Source organism: Canis aureus, chromosome 1 (assembly GCF_053574225.1).
Source record: "Canis aureus isolate CA01 chromosome 1, VMU_Caureus_v.1.0, whole genome shotgun sequence".
NCBI lineage: Eukaryota > Metazoa > Chordata > Mammalia > Carnivora > Canidae > Canis > Canis aureus.
Window position 1 is genome coordinate 4,535,221 of NC_135611.1, and position 23,579 is coordinate 4,558,799.

The following is a 23,579-nucleotide window of genomic DNA, read 5'->3' on the forward strand; positions in this document are numbered from 1 at the left end:
GTAGGGCTTCCGGTGCATGGAGCCTGCTTCTCTCTCTGCCCCTCTCTCTCTCTCTCTGTGTGACTATCATGAATAAATAAATAAAATCTTTAAAAAAAAAAAAGAAAGAAAGAAATCCAGACTGGGAAAGCCCATAAGACAAATCTCCATTTCTTCAACAAATAAAAAAACAGGAACAGAGAGAAGTAGGCCTATAGGTTAAGACTCCTAAGAGGTAGATGAAGCAAAGACAATGTATGGACCTTGTTTGAATTAAGATCTGGGGAAAAATATGAGATACACCTAAAACAAAGAGAACATTGGAAATTCACTATTGTTAAGTTTGAGGTGGAATGATGACACTGTGCTTATTTTTTGTTGTTGTTGTTGTTGTATTTAAGAGTCCTTACAGAAAAATGCTGAAGTGGCCACAGATGAAATACAATGTCTGAGATTTGTTTTTTCAAAGCCCATTTTTGGAGGGAGCAGCTGGGCAAGAGTGGATGATTGTCAGAGATGGGTGATAAGGACATGGGTTTCATGTTCTCTCTCCTCTTGTATTGGTTTCATTTTTCTATGAAAGATATTATAGATGGTCAGTGAGTGGGTCTTCCTGACTTGGAGTCTGTGCAGCCATCTCAGTCTTGCTTGTCCAAGGCACTGGTGTGAAGAGGAGACCTCAGCCGTCATGTGGTATCCTTATTCACAGGAGCATCCTGGGTTACTGTCCAAGATGTCTCTGTGTAAAAGACATAACACAGATGTGACACGTGATGTTCCCACCCCCCCCCACCCCCAGTTCTAAGGAGAAGCTGGAAATAGATGCTATAAGTTCCTTCCCTGAAAGTTATGAACAGGCAGGTTTGCTTGGGGTCACAAGGACCTGGTCCTCCAGAAGGAGATCATGTACAAATGTGCACCTCCTTACTCATCATCCCTAACATACTGCAGCACTTTTATTTGTTTTATTTTAAAAACAAACAAGCTTGTGTTCCTTATTACAAACATGCATGTGCTTATTGTCAAAAAATCGACAAAAACACAAGCAAAACAAAAGTAAACTAACCAAAATCTCACCTTATATTTTTTTCAAAAATGAAAACAACTATATACAAATCTTCCACTAAGTAACTATGGAGAGGTTAGGGGGGAAAAAAAATCCCTCCATGCTTTCCAGAATTGGGTTAAAAAGAGTTTGAAAATCTTAGCACCTCTCCTACTTGTAAAGAAATTAAAAGGGAACTGGGCCATGTTTTTTAGAGTTTTCTTATTTTAAAAGCAAATGGAAATATTTTAAGGGTTGCATAAGAATTTTGAATTCTGGAATGCAGCAGATGCCACTTCTCAGTGCTTTCCCGGCATGCCAGCCAGGAAGAGGGGAGGCCGTGCAATTCTCGGGGCCAGGTGGGGAGATTGGGAATGAAAATCAAATCCTTTTCATTTGATTTTTGGAATATGACTCTGGAAAAGCTTCCTAACCCACCTTCATCTCAGTTTGTTGGGCGTCCTTTTGCTAGGTGTTGTAATAACTAATCACAGAAGCAATTGCAATGTGACAGATATCGCATAAATGAAAGCTGCATTATAAATCTTGCGTAATGATCACTTGGCTAGGCTGCCCTCTGAAAATCATAAGCAATCTTTTAGTGAGCCTTGCCAATGCATTCCGCATATACACTTGTTTTGGAAACTAAAGAATTGTGATTCTCCCCAATGGGTTAGAACAATCGGACTTGATTCTGATTTTCTTACATAGGTGACATTTGTCCTTTGCTAATGTCAATTTAGCTGTTGAAAGAGGACACCTTTTTGGTGAACAGTTTATTCTTTCCTTTCCTTCATTTCCAGCCTCATTTTAGTCCCTGGACCTCAAGCATTTTTTACAATGAGCAGCAGAGACTCTTGATCTTGAGCAAATTAAAGAAAAAAACCCTATGTTTCCTAGGAGCACGTCTCCCTGGTACTAATCATTTGCCAATGAGGGGAGAGTCTAAGCGAATGCTGCACCGGAGCCAGGTAAACCTGCCTTCTGTGTGGCAATGCTTTGCTTTCACATCCTTTTACCTTTCCTCAAGCAGAATAAATTACTATCTTTTTATAATAATTTTTAAATGTTTAGCACCTGAAAATAGAGCTGTGATAACACAGAATCTGGGAAGAAAAAATAAAGGGAAAACAGGACCATGTAGTAAAGGAAGAAAAAATGGTTTCTTCAGGTCAGTGTGAGAACATATTACACTGCCCACATTCCATTCTAGTAGGTACTTTGCATTTTGGTCTCTTGGCCACAAATTTGCTGGTGCTGTTCTGTTGACCTGATGCAGCTGTGAAGACGGTAGCCCCATAGGTGTGCATCCTGGTCCCCCTCGCCCTCCCCAATGCCCAGGTACACACTGGAGGGAGGTGGTGGGACCGTGAGATGATGCACCTGCGGAGAGACCAAAATGCATTTTCAGACCCAAAGGTAGAGATTGCAGTGAACTGGGAATAAAGGCAACCTGTTCACTCTTTCACCAAGAGCTGGGATCCTCTGCCCTGTGTGCACCTGCCTCACCCCAGCCTTCTGGGAAAACATACATGACTCCTGACGGGATCCCACACGGTGGGATAGGAGCATCCTGACCTGGACAGTGCTCAGGGCTTCTGATTTCTGTTCTCAGGGAGCTCTGGCACAGGTGGGAGCCCAGGGAGGACCAGGACGGTGGGGCCCTGGGCAGCTGGTGACCACACCTGACCTTTTCATCCACCTTTCCCTTTTCCACCTCTGCCTCTGGCTGCCTTCACTCAAAGGGCAAGCTCAAGGTCAGAATCAGAAGCAGTGGCTCACACACTGAAACCACCTCACCAGCCGTTCAGACATCTCTCTGGCCTCCCAAAGGACCTCTTGCAAATCTCTCCCAAGGGACAGCTTGTCCCCTGACGCGCTTTTGTCCCATCCTCACTGGCCAGAGCCAGACTGATTGAGCTTTCTCCGTGTGTGTTGTTTATTTGGTAGTGTGAAGCCGTTCTGAGCACTGGGTTCCCCTCTACCCCACACACGGGAACGAGTATTCCACCAGTCATTGGGGAGGTGTTCTGACCCTTAGAGTCCTGCACGCATCAACTTTCTGCTCAGGTGCAAGCTGAAAGGTGGATTTGAAGAAGACATAAAAAAGACACATGTCATTCAGTTTTATTAAGTAGAAAGCTGATCACACGTGACCTCCTTAAATTGTTTTTATTTTACATATGTATGCAATTTTTATTTTATCTTTATTTATATGGATGTTACACTATTGATTCACATTTTATTTTTATGTCACTCTAATTACAGCCATGTATACTGTGTCCCTGAAACAACCCACACCAAACATTGCCCCCTTTTGAATTATTGTTTCAGCCACTATAACCTCACACAGGCCTCTTGCCTGTGCCCTGGGGTCACCAGGACAGCCATCAGATCTGATTGTTGAAACTGGGACTCCCCCCCGCCACCCCATTGCTGTGACCATTCCAGCCAAGCGGTGACTCTCAACCAGCCTCTGGACTCCCCCGGCTCAGGTTCGTTAAAGGCAGAGGGACACGAGAGGCTATGTCACCATTCCTCAGTGCTTTGAGGTGGACATCTGTCCTTGGACTCTTGAATGAACCAAAACAAATTGAGGGTCAGTTCAGGGGCATCGTGAGCACACCGGCACTGAGCCCGCCCGGGCAGACCTACCCTGCGTGGCTCTTCTGGCGTGTGCAGAGCTGCTGTGCTCAGCAGCTTGTGTCGATGCGAGAGAGCTGGGGAAAAGTTGGGGCCCAAATCATAGAGGATAATTAGAAATTCTTGCCTCATGTAGCCACAGTTTTAGCATCTAATAATTATTGTTTAAATGCAAATACTAGTCCCTGGGACTCCTTATGCATTTGAATCAATCTCTTAAAAACAATTGCTGCTCCAGATGAAAAACAATTTCTCAACAGCTGGAGAACATTTGCAGAAGGCAACTTTTAAAGAACAGAGCGGGAGAAAGACAGAGATAGACACAAAAGTAATCACCAGCCTCTGTTGTCTAAGGAAGGCTGAACCCTTCAGACGGGGTGCTCCTAATTACCACGCCTCCAGCTAGGCTCGCTGCCAGGCCGCAGGTAGACCAGCAAGTTAAGTCAGAATAGCATTTTGCATTGTCAGTGCAGTTAATCAAAAAATTACTCTGCCTTTTAGTTTATTTTTTAAGAGATTTTTTTTTTTTTTTTTTTTTTTTTTTACTCTTAGCCTCCTCTTACTGAGTTTTAAAGATGAACAAATGAAGGTTAGAGCATCAAGGACCTGTGTATGGAGAGTACAAGTCTTTCTGGGGAACAGTGTTTGGCATGGGTAATCAGGAAACCTCTTTCCATGGGGCCGAGCTGAAACACCACTCTCGGCTGGTAAAGTGGAGGGAGGGACAGACATGGAGGGAAGAGAAGGAGGGGACCCACCGCCAGCCCAACGCCTGTACAACTAGTTTGAAACTATCCATGTTTGCTCTCCAAACCACCCCCCCCCCAAAATGAGTTCTAGCCAAGTCCTGACTTTTTAAATTAGATATCTATGGCTCATGTCTTACTCTTTCTTATTTGCCACAGTCCTTGAGGATTCAAGTTCAACAACAATATTGCTCAGTGGTAAGACGAGAAGAGTAATGAAGATGATGGTAAAGGTATCTAGCAGTTTATAACACATACTACCTGACAGACATTGTTTTAGATGCTTCAACTTCCTTGGTTCTCATAAATCTTAACAGACAAATGTGGCCTATCACCCCATTCTACAGACAAGAAACCCGAGGTCCCCAGCAGTTCTGTAACTTGCTCAAGGTCAGAGGGCTAGTAAACGATAGAGCTGGCTTTTCACCCTGGACGTCGGATACCAGGAATTGTACTCAGTCATCGGTGAAAATTTTGGGCCAGTACTTAAATTCTGCTTGAGTGTTTTGTTCCCTGAAACCATGCTCACCACATGGAGGGCACACACCCCCAGCAAGATGACCCACTGGGAATCTACATGACGGGTTGGTAACTTCTCATGTGGCACAGCTAAACTGTGACTAGCTAAGTGGGCTTCCGGATTTCTTGTGTGGTTTTAACCAAATTTACCCTCGTAGAATGGGCAGGTGGCTTCCGAGAGGTTCATACAAAGAACAGGGGATTTGAAGAGGGTATGCGTACCACAGAGACCAGCCACAAGAGGCCAGAGGGAGCCCTCTGCACTCAGCCAGTTCACAAAACAAAAACATCAAACATATAGCCAGTGCTCCACTGTCGACGGCAGACCCTCCCTTGAGTTCATTCTGCACGCTGAAATATTAGTTAATGATAACAGGAGGCCATTATGATCAACAGGACATTTCATAGCTAAGCATCAAGAGCATGCATGCAAACCTCTACAGATTGAAAGCAAAAGTATGTTTGTACAATCAGTAAATTTCAAAAAGTCAAAGGCTTAAAGTTTTTTTTACCTCCTCTTCGCTTTAATTTCTACGTCTATGTGTGCTTTACGATGCATCGAGGATATTAACATGAATATTATTTTATGGAATAATAAACATGCATATGAAGAGGGAAGTGCTCAAAAAAACTTCCTGATAGGATTATGCAATCAAAAGTTTGGATTGGAGCACAGAGCTAGAGTTTAGTCCACCCCATGGGGCTACTCTCAGGTAACCATGGTAACCCTAATCTGTGGCCAAGTGTCTGGCAAAAGCTTAGCAACCCAACCGGAGACAGAGGAGAAGGTGGACAGAACAGGCTGCTCCTCCTCCACCCCGCACGAGGTGGGGACCCCTCACCAGCGCAGGGCTCGCGTGCGGGCTGTGGAGCCGAGGGTCGACGGAGGTGTGGGGCCATCATTCCACATCAATGGAGTTCTTTGTACCGAAGGAAATACAAGGAATTGCCTCACAGAGTTGATCCTATTAACAATAGAACCAAAGCTAAGCGAGTGACTAATAAATTGTCTGAGGTCACAGAATTTTTTGCACAGAACATTCAAAACCAGATTTGCAAAGCAAGTTGTCATACTTCCAAAACTATCAAGAGAGAAAAATTATGTGCTCTTTTATACGAGGAAATAAAACCCCGGAAATGTAACAGAACTGCACACGAGAAGATAATAATGTTCCGATATTGAAAGGCATATATTTGGGTAATATTCTACGTAGGAAAAAAAATGTCATTGGGGGGAATCCAAGAATAAACTCCCAACACCCACACACAAGCACGATACAGCATTCACCCAAATGGATTTTCCTTTCTAAGATGCGAGATTTTTGTAGGGTGGAAGTTTTCCTTTCACTTTATTCAAGACGAGACGTGTAGAAGCAGAAGAATTTCCAAGCTGTCACTGTGAAGGACTTGAATAATACTTTGTGTCTCTCAAAAACTTGGTCAGGTAGGTGTTTCATACTGAAGATTTAAAGCGATTTCACCGGCTTTGCATTTTGTATTTTATAAATCATTAACAGGAACAAAGTACGAACCAAAACAGAAATACCCATTTCATAAGTGTGAAGACAGTTAACCTTTAAACAGATGGGTAATCCCAGACAGCTCTGTAAAATTAATAGAGCTTAAACCTGAGGTCTCAGAGCTGCAGAATACATCTTTGGAGACCATGTTTTTGAGATCATCATAAATCAACTTTTTTTTCTCACCGGTCCCTCATGCCTACCCAGGCTCCTGGAACTGCCGGGTTATGAATATGTATATTGTGGTGTCCTGACTGCTCCCGGCTCGGGCAGCAGAGGTTCTGAGGGTGTTTCCTCCACGGTCTGGGTTCCCAGTGGCCGCAAGGCCGTGGTCGTGGTGGGACTGTGGCTGGTGGCGGTGCGGGAGCGGGACGTGTCGCTCGCTGCACCTTCGTGCGTGGCTCACTTTGGAGAAGCCTTTCCATTCTTTTGTCTGTAAACTTTCGCTTATTGAATCAAAGATATTGCGGAGGAGTGTTCTGCTTCCACGGCGCTGTGTTTTTCCACGGCCAGGTCGGGACAGACCGGAGAGGCCCGGCGAGTGCCGTGCAGGGCTCCGAGCCGGCCCAGCCTGCGGGCGCCGTGGCCGTCCTCCGGGATCGCCGCCTCCGCGCTCGAGAAAGAGGCACTTGTCCGGGCTGCCCGAGACGACACACGCGGAAAGGCCGAGAGCGACCGGTCCGCACCGTCTGTGTCATCACTGCCCACCATTGAAGTCGGAGTTTGGAGGCCTTCCTTGAAAAACTTGGCTCCGTTTGAAAGGTGGCCACGGGCCCTACAAGGACGTGGATTTAAATGGAATTAAAGGCGGAGGAGTGATGTCAGCCCACTGCCAGCCTCAGCTACGCCAGTCCCGGAGCCTCGCTCCTTAGCGATTGGGAAGATGCTGGCCGTGGCTTCAGCACCACGTTGGGCCGGGTCCCCTCGCCCTCGTGGGCCGTGGCCGTCAGGAGGCTCCAGGACCACACATGGCAGCTGCGCTCACAGAGTCCCAGGGACAGAAGCCCACGCCTTCCAATGTCCGCAGGAGCGGTCCCTCGGTCCCTGCACTGTCAGGAATGAGAAGGATGGGGCCCGGTCCTAACGGACAGAGTCAAGCAGCATTTGGTTCTTTCAAGGGAATCCCACCCGAGGAGGGGCCCTGAGAAGTGCACACGGACGCATTTGCAGCTATTCACTGTGGGAAGTTAATGTCACAATATTGCCGCAACTGTCGGACATCCTAGAGCGGCAGGACTCCGCAGGGACCTGAGCAGAATACAGACGGAGGACAGAGGCACGCGACGAGCCAGGCCGGGCCGTGTGCACACACGCAGCTCGCTGCCACGCGAGCGTGGCCTCCCCAGCTACGCGCCCACGCTCCAGTGGCACCTTCTTCCACCGAGTCTCGGCGGCGCATTAGCATAAATGCCATAAAATTTTGGCCCTGTATCTTCTTTATTATTTTTTATAGGTGTATAATTATTGAAAGGAGGCCATTACCTTTTTTATGGACTCGCAAGTCTCTCTGCCTCTGACTTTCCCATTCTGCCTGAGATCGCCGCAGTCCTGCGGCCCCACTTGGACAGGGGTGTGGGGTGCCCCGGGACGGGCCTGGGTGGGGCGGGGAGAGGAGGAGAGGGGTCCCCGCTGCAGCTCACAGGAGTGCGCAGCAGACCTCGGATTCCAGGACACCTGTCGTCAGGCGGCCAGCGGCCCACCCAGCCGCTCCCTTATGAAAGCACGGCTTTGAGAGCGATGCGTTACAACCCCAGGAGTTCTGAGCCATAAAAATCATAAAGAGTAACGTCCCATGTCTGGAAACAGAAACGATTTCTATGAGAATTTATGTATTCAATGTAATTAATCTGTATGTTTGGCACAGATCATCCCAGACCTTTCTTCTCTTGGTAATAATTAAAGCCCAGTTCGATGGATCTGTTTAATTAGAGCCCCAGATAAGCAGCCCCCACCCACCTCCATTTTTTTAGCCACCCCACTCAACAAAGAGTTAGGTTGCCACTGTCACCCCCATCACGTGCTTGTTCCCTCGCCCTTTTTGTGTTCCCCCTTCTGAAAGAGCAGGTCAGCAAGGCAGCTCAACTTTCTGGGGTCCAAAAGATGGCACAGGCTCCAGGAATTGCTTTCAGGACACCTGCGTTTCCCACTGAGGCGCGTCAAGACTCACCTGGACTCACCGGGGAACCCCGACTAACCAAGAATGTTGTATTTAACAAGACGTTTCAGCCTTAGATGCTCCCCAAGCCTTTACGATGAAAATTTTCAATGTTGTCTCACTGGGGAAAAAGTGCAAAATCTGTGTATTTTGTGCTTTAACTGCTAACTGAAGCCACTTTAGCCTACGCCATCTCGGGAACCTCTGTGACTGCTGATGGTCACTCACACCTGAGTGTGAGTCTTTATGATGCGAGGGAGCTCTTGAGAGACAGCCCCGTGCCAGCCACAAGGCACATAAACTCACGGGAAATGCAGGCCAATCTAAAGGGCGGGGACACAAGGAAGATCCAAACTGCTTGGAAACTTGGTGCCTGCGATACAAAAACATATCAGGCGTGCTACAAAACACCATTTGTGGATGCTGCTTCACCCAGGCTTTCAACACAAAGACTCCAGCAGAGGTAACAGATGGGCCTTCCTCTTATCCTGACTCTAGTACCCTAAGGACATAGAGGTTTTGTTTCTTTTTCTTTCTTTTTTCTTTTCCTTCTCTTTTTCTTTTTTCTTTTTTCTTTCTTTCTTTTTTTAAAAAAAATAGTGTGGTTGCTTGGTGTTTATTTTTTCCTAAGCCACTGTCAATGGTTACTCGCGGCTGCCTCTAGTGAGAGAGCCAGTCCGCCTCTGGTTCCTAACCTCCCCCAAGTGGAAGAGACCAAGAAACCTGCAAGAAAAAGTGGATTCCACAGCTTTATGATCCTGTTAAATGACCAACAAAACGGTCTTGAAACTAAAATGGAAATACAGCCTCTTGCAATCTCTTTACGAGCATTCTCCCTGTCTGAATTTTCAATTGCCCTGTTTTATACTTGCCTTGGTCCTGTCACACCCCAGTTTTAGGGAAACCTGGCTCCTGCATTCATCTTTGCTCCCCTCGGGAAGCAAGTCAGCTTTCCGTGTTAGACGCAGTGACAGATAATTTATGCCCCCTGACTCGGGAGCCACAGCCAGGGCCCCGTAGGCCTCATCTTCTTTCCTATAGAAGTTGATCCACAGCCTCACAGGTGGCCTGTCCTTCAAGGGAAAGGAGCTACACATTTGGCCTCCCAGATAATTGTCCAAGTGTTACTTGGTCCAAGCTGAGTGGTTGCTCTGGGCATAGGCATGAAGCATGATTCTGGCCAGAAAGACTTGGGAAGAAAGGGAAGGTTTTCCTCATTCTCCAAAAAGGGTACGAGACCTTCACTGTGGTGTGTGATGGCAAGAGGCGGGAAGAGCAAGATCCAAGACGGGAAGAATCTGTGTCCGAGCTGGAGCCAGGCTGCACCCAGAGTTTCCGCGACCAGCAGCTGGCTCTTCTAAACCATGCAGACCCACTCTGTGTCAGCCCCGAGTGCCAAGTATTCTCGCACCAAGAACCTCTACAGACAACTGTCTAGTCACAGATAGGAATGCAGACCCTGGCCCGACCTGGCGCAGGGAGCAGGGCCATGTCGATGCCACACTCCCACTTCAAGTCCCCGTCTGTGCTTCAGTGCAATGCCCCAATACCTACCCTTACCGTCAGCAGCCCTTAGAGCCACCAGGACAAATGATTAAGGGAAGAGCTTTGCAGCTCTAAAGATAACCAAGGAATGGCATCAGCTCCACTATGCACCTCAAAAGTAATATTCAATAATAAAGTTTTCAATTCCATTACTGAGTCGCTGAATAATATGGTTACTGTTAAACAAAATTTTATTGTCTGCATGTTTGTTCCATAAAATAAATATATATTTTATCTAATCCAAATTGCATCCGACTGTTACAATTCGTTAGAGGTGTTGAAGTGCTTTTCTCGCCATTATTTTGGAAAGTGCTTCCCTAGATGACGAACGGATATCGAAGCTCAGAAATTAAAGATTGAAAAGAGGGTCTGGGTCACCTGGGGGACCCACTGCCAGACTCCAGCGACAGACCTTCCACCCAAGCGACAGTCTCATAGAAGGGGAAGGAGGAGGAGGACGGGCCTTTCCATTTTGATAGCTTCTAGTCTCAGGCACCTATGCCCTAAAGAAATATCCTCCCTGAGCATGAGGGTCTTACTGTTATTGTCAAATACATCCCCCTTTTAATTTGATGAAGGACAGAAAAAATAAAATTTAACTACCCTAGGCCAACCTTCCATGTAGAGTTCATTCACCACAAGTCATAGTAAAATATTAAATCCCTCTACCCCAAGAACCATACTCCTGTTTGAAAACCCATTTTTTGAGGGAATCGAGTCTTTCAATCTATAACTAAGGAAAAAATTTAAATGGAAAATAAAATCTTAAATTTGTATTTAGTATACATGGTAGGTAAAGAATGTTTTCTTAGAAGGTCTTGAAAAAAAAAAAGATTAGCCCAGCAGATAATTGAATAGTGCCCAAAACTACGAAGTTGGAGCACACCTCCCTCCACAACTTGCCTATACCAAGAGACCCCACATGTGTAAACTCATTTCTTATCATGCCACCTCAGTGCTGACCTGAGAAAGAGATCTGGTGGCTTCCGAGCTAGACCCTCACTGCCATTAGTGCCATGAATGTGGAGCTTAATGGGAAACTAGGGTCACTGGCAGAGGTACATACACAGGCCATGTCTATATAGCAGGACTCCTGCTTTGATCAAATATCTTGGGAGGATCACTGGATTGTCACCAAAGACAGTCTAGTGCCATGAGGTGCAAATGAGCCTCCTAGAAATACACATTCTGGATAAATTCAGGAAAATGTAAGAATGTGGTCTAAGGCCAAGGAATGGGAAAATAGGTGGGAGGAGAAATAATTCCAACCAGAGCTTGGTGACCATCCCTCAGATGAAGTGCTTGGCCCAGTACTTATGGTTCAAAGTGTGATTCACCTACAGCAACAGAGCTGTGACACATCTTTCTCTGTCATCCCGTGGGCATGTGGGATGTGAGTGAGCAGAACACTACTCATGGACTGCAAGGTCATTAGCCTGAAAGTCAGGCATATGGTCCACACTTCTCCCCAAAGATGCAGAGATGGAACTGTCACCCTGAGGATGCTGGCCACTGTCGTGGCATCCTAGGACATGGCAGGGCTCTGGGACTGCACAGGTGGGCTGCCCCTCAAGGCCTCCCTCAACCCCTTGGGCCTTGGACTTGATAACTCAGGTGCAGGCACCCACAGTGACAGAGATATCACCTCAGCAAGAGGGACAAGAGACAAGATAGCCCATGGGCACCACAAGGCAATCAAGGAGTTCCTCTAAAATCTTCTACAACCACAGGTCTCCAACGTTTTGATCTTAGGACACCTTCATGTATTACTATAGAAAGCCCCAGATAACTTCAGTTTGTGTGGGTTATAACTATTGATATTTATCACATTAGAAATTAAAGCTGAAAACTTTATGATTTGTGAATTCATTTTAAAATAACAGTGGAAAAATCATAATACATTATTATTGCTTTTTTATGAAAAATAACTATTGTTTCAAAAAAACTAGTGAGAAGAGTATGTCGCTTTACACTTCTGCAAATCTTTTTAAAATCTGGCTTAATAGAAGGCAGCCGGTTCTCATCTCTTTCTGCTCTTGGCTTGTTACAGTATCATCTGTCACTAACCTGTGGAAAATTCACTTTTGAAAGAGAAAATTACATCTCAATGTTATTAGAATAATTTCAACCTCACAGATCTCCTAAAGGTATCTTGGAGACCCTAGGACCATTTTGAGGACCGTGCATGTTAGCTGTCTAGTAGAACGGGGTTATTGTGCTGTAGTTGGGTCCTCGGTCTATATGGTCGGGAACACACAGGTGACATTCATACAGCCATGTTTTGAGCTTCGAACTGGCTTCAGTTACTGAAGAGTGGTTCTCGAGGCAGCTTCATGGTGTCTTGGGCCATTCCCGCTGCTGTAACAAAATACCCCAGACTGGGTAGCTTGTGAATAATAGAAACCTATTGATCACAGTTAGTTCCGGAGACCAGAAGTCCAAGATGAAGGTGCCAGCATGGTCAGGCGCCTCTCACCAATGCTTATGGCATCCTCTTGTGGCCCAAGGGGCAAGGGAGCCCTCTGTGGTCTCTTTTATAAAGGCAAGAATCTCATGAATGAGGACTCCACCCTAATGAATATCCACCTCCCAAAGACTCCACCTCCTGACACCACCACCCTGGGGTTGGAATTTCATCATAGCCATGGGTGGGGGGGTCACAAAGACTCAGTCTGTGTTCCCTCGACAGTCTGCTTTCCTCATTTCCAGGTGTGGGGTATCAAACACCCTCCCAAGTGTCCTGACAAAGAGCTGATCATCTTCTTTTTGTAGGGGCCACAAAGTTGGGAGGAACTGATTGTTCTGGATTAGCTTCTAACTACTGATGGCCTCACATGTCATCTAACCCTGTAAGTAAGACACAACCTGAAGAAAAGAAGTCCAGAGTCAGAAAGGCCATAGTACTCAATTCTCCTAATGACGCACAGAGAGTTAAAAGAACAGTAAGGACTCGGTAAGTCTACCAACACCAAAACCCAAAAGTTCTGTTTGCCGCAGAACCTCCCCCGCTACACATGGCAGGAGGTGACAAAAATGCTGGTAACCAGAAGGTATGTCTTTGCAGTTTATAAAGGATCTCGAACCTTCTATCCCATATTTTTTGGGCAGCAGCCACCGGTCAAATGTCCTCAGGGCTGGATTCGGATGACATGGTGTCATCCTCTGCCCCGAGAGATCTCAAACAGCAGCCAGGCTCCTGAGTGTGGGGTGCCGGAGGAGGGCGGCCTACCGCGGATGGGTCAGTCAGGGAAGAGGACATCTCTGAGCAGGTGGCATTTGAGCTCCGCCACCAGCAGCCCTTGGAGGTGGATATCCATTCAGCCGAGGTCACAAGCCAGAAGAAGGGGTCTCCGTCCACCAGGCTGGCTGACCCCACCATCCCGTCCTCACACAGAATCCACAGGACACGCCACCCGGGCCGAGTAGCTCCCTGAACACCTGCTGCAACACTTCATCACAAAGAAAAATCAGGGCCATTCTTAAGGACGTGAAGCTTTATGAAAGTAAATTCTCAGTCTTTCTTTCCTCAGATACAGGAAGAACACTGGGCCTCTCCTTGGCCAAAGGCCCCCAGGTCTGTTCCATCTTATGAGGAATCCTGAAGGCAAACCATGGGGAAAAAACAAGCACCAACAGCAAGCAAAGAAGTGCCCCTGGGGCCACCTCACACATCTTTCCTGTCCCATTGAAGGGTAGTGCTCAGATGCGGAAGGGACAGCACCATTGTCACACAAGCAGTGGACACAGTATCTTCTAGAACATTCTGGACAGAAGCAAGCCACCATGCAGGCCTGGCCCCTGCCCGGAGCTGTGAAGACACCAGGCCCGTGGAAGAGAGGAAGCGTCCAGCCTCCAGAACCATGCGACCTCCAGTCCCAACCTCTAGGTGTCCTAAGTTCATCCCCTGGGAAATAGAGACCCTAAAGCTGCTCCTCGTTGTTGGAAGAGCCAGGAGATGACGTCTGTGAGACTATAACTAAATACCATTCCACTAGCCAGGGGTTAGCTGCAGCCCACAGCGCATTGTGTGGAAACTCTCAGGTGCCTTCTGTTGGAGGGATAGAGCCATCCGTGTTGAGGAAAAGCAACCAAAGATGCATAAACACATTTTCTAACCATATTAAATAGCCTTGAGTTTCAGTAGGTACCTAGTTACATGCGTTCCATCGTCTCTGTAAATTGTGCTTCATTGAGAAACACAGGCATGCCTCCTCATTGCCCTGTACACATGTGGCCAGGTGCACTCACGTGTGTACTTGAAGTTCTAATAAAATAACATGGTGTGATCTCATGTCTTCAGATGTTAAGGGAACTTGACTTTCATTGTATTTTTTTCCTTCTTTTTGTCTTTTCCTTCCTTCCTTCCTTCCTTCCTTCCTTCCTTCCTTCCTTCCTTCGTTCCTTCCCTTCTTTCCCATCATAAGAGTGCTATTTGTCAGAACCTGGGAACAGAATAATGCCACCATAGAAAAGAAATAGTCTGGTGACCTGCTTCTTCCACGAGATGTGGATGGGTGCTTTTGAATTACAGAAAAGCCTTCTGCTTTCTGAACTACAGAGTAAAGAGGTGGAAAAACAACAACAACAACCCAGTGCTTTCACATTTTACACATGCTCTCTGGGTATATGGTGCAGAGCGCCGTGAATGGGGACAGGATTCAGTATAAATCTCTTCTTATTTTGTGTTTCAGAAGGTATGCAATAGAAAACCCATTCGAACAATAAATGCTAGTCACTTGAGGTCCATAGCTTGTTTTGTAGCTAAGAAAATAAAGCCTCCGCTCACCCTTGGCCAACTGAATTACATTTTATGCTATTATTAATGCGTTGCAAGACTTTTTTTCATATCAATTTGAAATTATACATCTGGGAAATCCCAGCACAACAGCAGTCAATGCTTTGTTTCTCTGTGTGGCCCTCTGCAATTACTAGAATGTGCAACTATAATTTAGCTCAGGTAAAATTCAATCAGTCACCCCAAGCACAAAGAAATCTCCGTCTCCCAGGGAAAAGGAGGAGGAGAGGGAGGGAGGGAGGGGGGGAGGAAGAGGAAGAAGCCGGGGAAGGAGAAGGAGAAGAAAGGAGAAAGAGGGAAGACCCGAGAGAGAGGGGGTTTCCTGCAAAGGGCGCAGGGAGCTGTGGGGGTTTCCCAGATGAACTGATGGCAGTATGTAGATTCAGGCTGTGCGGGCAGCGGAGGAGCCAAGCCGAGAGGGCCAGCCGGCTCCGGGCTCCGGGATCCAAGCAAGGCCCACACTTGCTTCGCGGCCCGCTTGGATCCTTGCAGAAATATAACGTTCTTTGTGCTAAAAATAGAGAGGAAAAGAAAGAAGGGAGATTTTTGCGGCCGTGCTAGGATTCACAGGGAGAAGCTGGGAGGCGAGCAGTAGGTACAGTAGGTACACTGGCGACCATCGTGTGACGTCAGGAAAACCTGTCCCCAGAGGTGGCCAGAAGCGGGACGGGGAACCCCGATGCCTCACACTTAGGCCTTTGGAGAGAGCCCAGCATGGGGGGCTTGTCTTTGTGTCCCGTTGCGTTCCGTCCTTGCACAACTTTTGCAGGTGGCCCGGGCTGGGCTGTGAATCAATATTCCTAGACTTCAGGAGGGTTTTGAATTCTGCAGTTGTTTCACTGACCTCATGCAGCAGAGGGGAGATGGTTTAGCAGTAATCACTCGGAGCCAACCCTCCCCTCCTCACCACTGACAGGACAGTACCCATGTCACACGTGTACTTGCCTTTGGAGGCAATGCTTTGGTTTATTATCATTTTTTTTTTTACCAATATGTTTGCTTCTAGTCACATGACATTGTAAGCTCATGCTTTGATCTCTTCGTGGCGCATAAAGCCAGCAGTGAGAGGCAAAATATTTTTAATTAACCCTTTTATTTTGAGATGATCATAGATTGACCTGTGGTTGTAAGAAATAAGACAGAGAGAGCCATGTACCTGTTATGCTCTGTTCCTCCACGGTGACATCTTACAAAACTATATCATAACCAGGAGATTGACATTGATCCAGTCAAGATAGCATATTTCCAAACCCACCAGGATCTTCATGGTGCCCCACGTGGTGACACAGTCTTCCTTCCTGTCCCCGGCCCACCACTAACCCCTAGAAACCACCAATTTGGTGGTTTCAGTGTCATTTCAGTTATGTTATATGAATAGAATCATGCAATATGTGACCTTTTGGGACTGGCTTCTTTCACATAGCATAAACCTCTAGAGATTCACCCAGTAATCCAATAACATACTCCTTTTCATGGCTTAAGTACTGCTCCATGCCATGGTTGTGCCCCTATGTGTGCAATCACCCACCAGCGAAGGACATCTAGGTTGTTTCTAGGTTTTGACTATTACAAACAAAACCAGTACAAACCTTCACATGCAGGTTTTTATGAGAACATAAATTTTTATTTCTCTGGGATAAATGCCCAGGAGTGATATTATTGGGTCATGGAGTAGTTACATGGTTAGTTTTTTAAGAAACTGCCAAATTATTTTCCAAAGTGGCTGTGATATTGTACATGCCCACCAGCAAAGTCTGAGTGATCATTTCTCCTCATCCTTGTCAGCATTTGGTGCTGTCATTATTTTTTTTTATTTTAGCCATTCTGATGGGTATATAATGTCTTGTTGTGATTTCAATGTGCATTTCCCTGACAGTTACTGATGCTGAACATGTTTTCATGTGCTTATTTGTCATCACCTTTTGGGTGAAATGTCTCTCTCTGGCTTTTGCTCATTTTCTAATTGGATCTTCGTTCTTTAACTTTTGAGTTTTGAGAATTCTTTACATATTATAGATATTTAGTCCTTGCCAGCAATGTGGCTTGCAAATATGTCCTTCAATTCTGTAAATTGTCTTTTATCCTCTTAGGATCTACCACAACAAGAGTCTAAAATTTTTATGAAGTCCAATTTATCCATTTTCCCTTTTGTAACTTTGGTATCAAGTCTAAGAACTTTTTGCTTGCTAGTATATTACAAAGATATTCTGTTTTTTTTTCTAAATGTTTTATTCTGCATTTAAATTCCTGATCCATTTTGCATCAATTTTTGTACGACGTGTGAGTATTAGGTTGAGATTTTTTTTTTTCCTATGGGTGCTCAATTTCCCCAGCACTACTTCTGGAAAAGGCTAATAACTCCTTCACTGAACTGCTTTTGCATCTCTTTCAAAAGTCAATTAAATGTACATGTAAAGGAAGGGATCTATTTCTGGACTATTTGTTCTGTTCTCTTGATGTATGTGTCTATCCCTCCAAAACATTTTTGAAAAATCTAGAAAAATCTAGTCAAGTTCAAATACACAATGAATAGCTATGTGGACCAGAAATAGAAAGAAGAAAGAAAAAGAAAGAAAGAAAGAAAAAAAGAAAGAAAGAGAGAGAAAAGAAAGAAAGAAAGAAAGAAAGAAAGAAAGAAAGAAAGAGAAAGAAAGAAAGAAGAAAGAAAGAAAGAAAGAAAGAAAGAAAGAGAAGAAAGAGAGAGAAAGAAAGAAAGAAAGAAAGAAGAAAGAAAGAAAGAAAGAAAGAAAGAAAGAAAGAAAGAAAGAAAGAAAGGAAAGAAAGAAAGAAAGAAGAAGAAAGGAAGGAAGGAAGGAAGGAAGGAAGGAAGGAAGGAAGGAAGGAAGGAAGAAGGAAGGAAAGAAAGAAGAAAGAAAGAAAGAAAGAAAGAAAGAAAGAAAGAAAGAAAGAAAGAAAGAAAGAAAGAAAGAAAGAAAGAAAGAGTGAGGATCTGGAGAAGTTTTCCCTTCCAGAAACGTCCAAGGGGCTACACATCTGTGAGCGTGGAGGGAGTGAGGAAAGCACACACACACACTCAGGCCAAGAGTTGCTACACCTGTGGTACCCCCGATCTTGGGAAGGGATAGGAGAGCCGTGCCGTGACACAGAGGCAGTGAGGACAGAGAATCCATGGAGAAGAGGAGCCTACAGACTACGTTTCACAGTCTGTGTAACCTAAACAATACAGAGAGCCAAGTCAGCAGTCAAGGCGTGAGATCACTCCCAAGGACACGGAAAACATTCATTCCAAAACGGTTTTAAAATACATATGCGTAAGATTCAGAAAAGTAAAGGAAGGAATATGACCCAAGAAAGGAGCCTGATTATCTATTGCCACAATAATGCTGCATGACAACAACAAAAACACGCAGAACCTTGAAAGCATAACAAATAAGTATTTGTCGCTCATGCGTCTGGGTGGGCCTCACAGCTCTGCCAATCTCGACGGGGCTACATTTTGTGAATTTTAAAAATGATGAAGCAAATGTTCTAGACCCGTATCATCCTCAATCTGATTGTGAATTTAAAAAATGAATAAAGCTGACCGTCGGCCATGAAAGGTTTGAGAATTGTTGCTCTAGAGGCACGAGGAAGGGGGGGGGTGAAGAGGAGGGTTCATGGCAGAGTCAGAGTAGACTGAGATCCCTGCCTTTTTCTGAGGGAAGTGAGAGATCAAGAATAAATTTAGATTTAATTAGAAATTTGTCCATCTGCTTAGAGGTATTAGATGAGAGTTTGCCAGGTTTTTCAAGCCATTTAGGGCTGTTTGAACAATTAGCATTACTAACAAAATAAACTCGTGCCCAATGGAAGATAGTATATTTTGCCATTAAAAGTCATCAAAGTAAGTTTCTCGAATCCTGAATGTCTTGCAATTACCTTCTAATGTATTTTGCATATTTTTAGACAGAAATAACTTCGCACTTACAAAGCGAATAGCTCTGAAAAGAGTCTGCTGATGCTTCTGCTGGATTTGAATAGTGATCAGAACTGGGGGAAGGTCAATTAAGCCAGCATACTTCCCTGGAAGCCTTTTTTATTAACAGCAATGTCTTCTGCCCTCAACCAAACTTGTTCCGAGCACAGCCTGGCCACCCAGGTATTATAAACATTCTGTTGAACTTTTAGGATAATATTCCACAGCACATAAATGTGCGTAACTAATCTTTTTTTTTAGAAAAAGTTTAAAATAAATGTGGATTCTTACACACCTCATTTCTCTCTAACTTCAAGTATAACAAGCAAAGGCGTTAGGAGTGAGGGAGGGTTCAAGCAGGCTTTGTAGGGGGATGGATGGTCAAACAGGATTGCTACTGTTTTTTTTTTTGTTTTTTTTTTTTTCATAGCATTTCTCCTGATAGTTAGAAGCTATGCCTGTTCCCCAAGTAAAATTTGGGGAAATGTTCAAGAAGTAAAACAAAATCTCCCATAGTATCAGCACAGTGTCTCCTTGTGGCCTCTTCCTCCGTGTGGGCCACCATCTTGGTGAGTGCCGCCCACGTGCTCACCATGTCAGGTGCACTTGACACCTGCGATGTCCCCCCAGGCATGTTGCTCTTGAGGAAAAGAAGACCAGGGATGCAAGCTTCTTATCAAAGTCACACAGCCAGAGGCAGGCTGGTTCAGATGCGAGCAGGGTGGCAGCCTTAAGAGCTGTGGTTTTCCCTAACACTGTTGTCCTCCCCTCCCGGAGAGGTAAGTATTGTTGCTCTGCCATTTTCCAGATGATCCACTGAGGCTCCAAAACGCTAGCACATAGACACGGGACGCAGCTGGACTCTGGACCGAGGCCGTCAGACTCCAGAGTAGCTTCTCTTCACCTCTCATTGTGGTCACCGCGAACCACAGTGGGGTAATCTAAGGAGGACGGTGGCCTCAACGTGACGACAGAGAAGAGGAGACTCTCGGGTCCAGACGGAGGAATGGGCATATGTGATTACTGCCACCTGCCTCCTCTGAGGTTCTCAGGGGGAAAAGTGCCGAAGAACAAAGACTAAGGATAAGAAAGATGAAAGGAAGGGCAGGGAGGGGTGAGGAGGGAGGGGGGGCGGGGGGGAGTTGGAAGGGGGACGGACAGGGGAGGGAGGGAGAGTGGGATCCTGTAGATGTAATAATTTCTTCATTTGTTTTGGCCCCTAGTTTAGAAACAACATACTTTTTAGGTGCTATCAGTTTTTTAAATTAGTAAATCTTAATTTAGCGGAAACAACCCTCATTTTCCACGTGTACATAAAATGGGTTTACAAAATATGTAAGTCACGTCAGCATCGTAAGCAGCACGAGCTGGCGGGAATGTGGTCGGGAACAGGCTCAGCGCCCCGGGAGTGGGGACTGGCTGTGACTGCAGAGGGGCAGGGACCTGCGGGGTTGCCGCCGACCACAGGCCCCGGCACCGGGGAGGAGGCCTCAGGTGCCCCCAACAAGTAAGGCTCTTCCCCACAGCCTCGGGGCAAGTAGAACAGCATCAGCTTTGAATTATTGTCTTAAAAAGCAATTGGAAACTTTAAGAAAAAGAAAAAAGGACCCCAAAAAAGTGACAATACAAAGCCAAGGGGTTTGTGGTGGCATCAGCCTCTTCCCCATGTAGTCCTGGTTTTTGACCATCCCATGCTGGCCTCTGCAGGTGGCTGGTCCCACCTCGGGCCACCGTGCTCCCCACCGTGCCTCGAAGAACGCGACCCCGGGGATTGGTGACACGGCCGGGCCCATGGCCAACCCCAGAGCTGCCCGCGCTCCTGGCAGGACCCCCGGGCTTCCCCACCACGGCAGTGCCAGCCTCCCGCATGCACCTGCCAGGCCAGCCCAGAGCGCTGGGCCTCCTCCGGCCCATGGCCCGCACCCTGACTCCAGCCCCATCTCCCCTTCTGTGACCCCAGGACACACTCTGCCACCAGAAAACCCCCTTCTCCTCAGCCTGTGGCCACCATCTGCCCCTTCACCGGCCTCACACCCGGCTGTGACCCCAGCACCACTGCCCACAGCCCCCTGCTGGAGAGCGAGCCCTCTTTGCCTCTGGAGGTGCACCCCCCCACCCCAGCACGGGGCCTGAACCACCTGCCCTCACGCCACAGCGCTGGCTACCCTTCCCTGTGAACGTAGCCTGGCAGCCGTCTACTGACTACCACGTGGCCTGCTCCCTGAGCTCTATCCCACTCCAGTGGTGGTTCTTCGAGAGTCCAGTGTCCGTGGAGGTGACCTTCCCAGTGCCCTGGCCTCTCAGCTTCTAGATCCCATCTGCTCCAGTGGCCTCTTTCTCTGCCAGTTTGCTCACTCCTCAGACTGTGCATTGCCCAATTATGTACCCCTCTGCCATGTCAGCATTGAGTAGCATCCTCCAGATCTCCTCTTCCTGCTTTTCTAGCTCATTCCTTCCAGTTCTCCAACCCTGATGATCCTTCACACAACCCCCCTCCCAGGACCAACAACCCATAGATCTATGGGTCAGTGCCCCTCATCTCTGCCCTAGGGCCCTCACTCCTCCTTCCTTGGCACTATTTACATCCCTGACCCTTCTTGTGGGCTCAGTTAGCATGCTCTCTCCCTCCCTCAGCACATGGCTTGTGCCTTTATCTCATTCTGGTCTTCGCTCTGGGTGAGGTCCTCCCCCCGGCAACGCTCTCAAACCCCCACACATGCCTATCTGCCTTCCCTGCTCCACTTGTCTCTGTTTATATCTGTACCTTATGTATTCCGTTTAATTTCTATCTCTCCACGATGGGATATAAACTCCCTTGGGCAAGGGTCTGGGGCAGTTTTATCCACCACTATGTTCTCAATGCCTAGAAAAGTATCTGGTTCATAATACCCATGTAATAAATAAGTGTGACTGAATGAATTAACTTGACTTTAGGGAACTGACATCTTTAAAGAACTCAGCTAATTTTGATGCTGGTCCAGGAGGCACCCTCTGGGCCTGCAGAGACGGAAATGGTCCTCGTTTTCTCCTCGGCCCTTACTGAGCACTATTTATGTAACACATAAACACAGCCTTTTCATTTTAAACTTTGGGAAGCCACCTTAACGAATTTGTTTGTGGTTGTAGGGACATAATGTAAATGTTAACAACCTTATAAAATTGCAGCTGACACAGAGCAGGATGTGGAAGAAAGGTAGGAGTGTTAATATCTTCATCTCACAACTTAGGGAGTCACATTGATGGAGCAAGAAATGAAGGTTTTTATTTGAAGTCACAAGGGCAGCCATAAGAAAAACTAAAAATAACAACAGAAATAGCAAACACTGTGAAGAGGTCAAGAGGAGGAGGTTAGTGGAGGTAAGCTGAACTTTTATTTCTTCACGTTGGAATGCATGTTGGTTAGAGCACAAACCAGGCCTCTGAAATAAGGAGATGGATGACAAGGGCTCAAACAAGACAAGAATTCATTTTCCTCTCGAGTGGCAGCCTGGGGATCCCTGGGGGATCCAGGCCAGGAAGGGGTCTTGACACTCCAAGGTCCTTCTAGAACCAGGACCCTCTGTTTCCTGACACTGCCACCCCTACAGCATTGCCCTGGTCCGCTTGAATGGAGCTGGGTCATCACCCTCAGGAAGGGGAGGGAGAAGGTGAAGGACAAGGACTTCACAGTATATTTTTGCACACCCTGGTGGCCAGATCCTAATCACAGAGCCAGAGCGAGCTGTACCTACAACATGGGAGGGAAGGGAATGAATGAATATCGATAATGACAAGAATGAATATAATGAGAAGACTAAAAAAAAAAAAAAATGAGAAGACTTAGACACAATGAGCTAATAATAGATATGACACAAAGTTAGAAACAAAAAAGTGTATTCTTCAGATTTACATTAAGTTGGGACAGGCTAGGCTAAAGCTGCGATAATAAGCAATCCCAAATCTCAGCTGCTTCAGAAAGAAAGTTTTCTTCATGTTCATCCTAACATGTCTGCTTGACGTCGTCCTCATTTAGGGACACAGGCTCATGGAGCTGGGTGTTAGCACAAGGGAAAGGAATCATGGGAAATCACTGTGCCCCTCAAGAAGTCCCAACCCCCAGTAGCTCATAATGTGACTTAACTTGGATATCGGGTTGGTGCGGGTATCATTAGTTAACATGAAGTCATACTGAGTTAGGTGGACCCTAAATCAAATTTGACAGGTGTTCTCATAGTCAGAAGAGAAGATGCAGACACAGACACACGGGAGGCCATCATACAGAGAAGGCCACGTGATGCCAAGACAGAGATGGGAGGGATGTAGCTACAAGCCAAGGGACGCCAAGAGTGCTGGGGACCACCAGAAGTTGGAAGATGGAAGAAGGCCTTCCACTAGAAACTTCGCAGGGACAGATGCCCTGATGACATTTTGATTTCAACTTCTGGCCTCCAGAACTGTGTGATACAATAAATTCCTGTTGTTTTAAGCCTCTTAGTTTGTGGTACTTTGTTGTGGCAACCTCTAAGAAACTAGTATAATCATGTGCCAGCCCTTACAGGCTTCTGCCTAGAACTAACTCAATAATCCCTCTCACGTTCCATTGGCCGTAGCAAATGGTGGCCACATCTGATCCAAGGGGGTTGGGAAGCCCAATTCTATCATGTGCCTGGAACATCAGTGAACAGTATTAACAAGTAACAGAAAGTAAGGCTGAAGAGTTACCAGTTAGGAGACGGG

The 23,579-nt window shown here is 46.3% G+C and overlaps 1 long non-coding RNA gene across 1 annotated transcript in view; it reads right to left on the bottom strand.

Moving 5' to 3' along the window:
- Window positions 1-796: 796 nt before the first annotated feature.
- LOC144301400 (uncharacterized) overlaps window positions 797-23,579 on the bottom strand; it is a 48,427-nt gene continuing 25,644 nt past the window's right edge. Inside the window, exon 5 of the long non-coding RNA XR_013368240.1 lies at window positions 797-2,407. This is a non-coding gene — a long non-coding RNA (uncharacterized LOC144301400). The remainder of the gene's footprint in view (window positions 2,408-23,579) is intronic.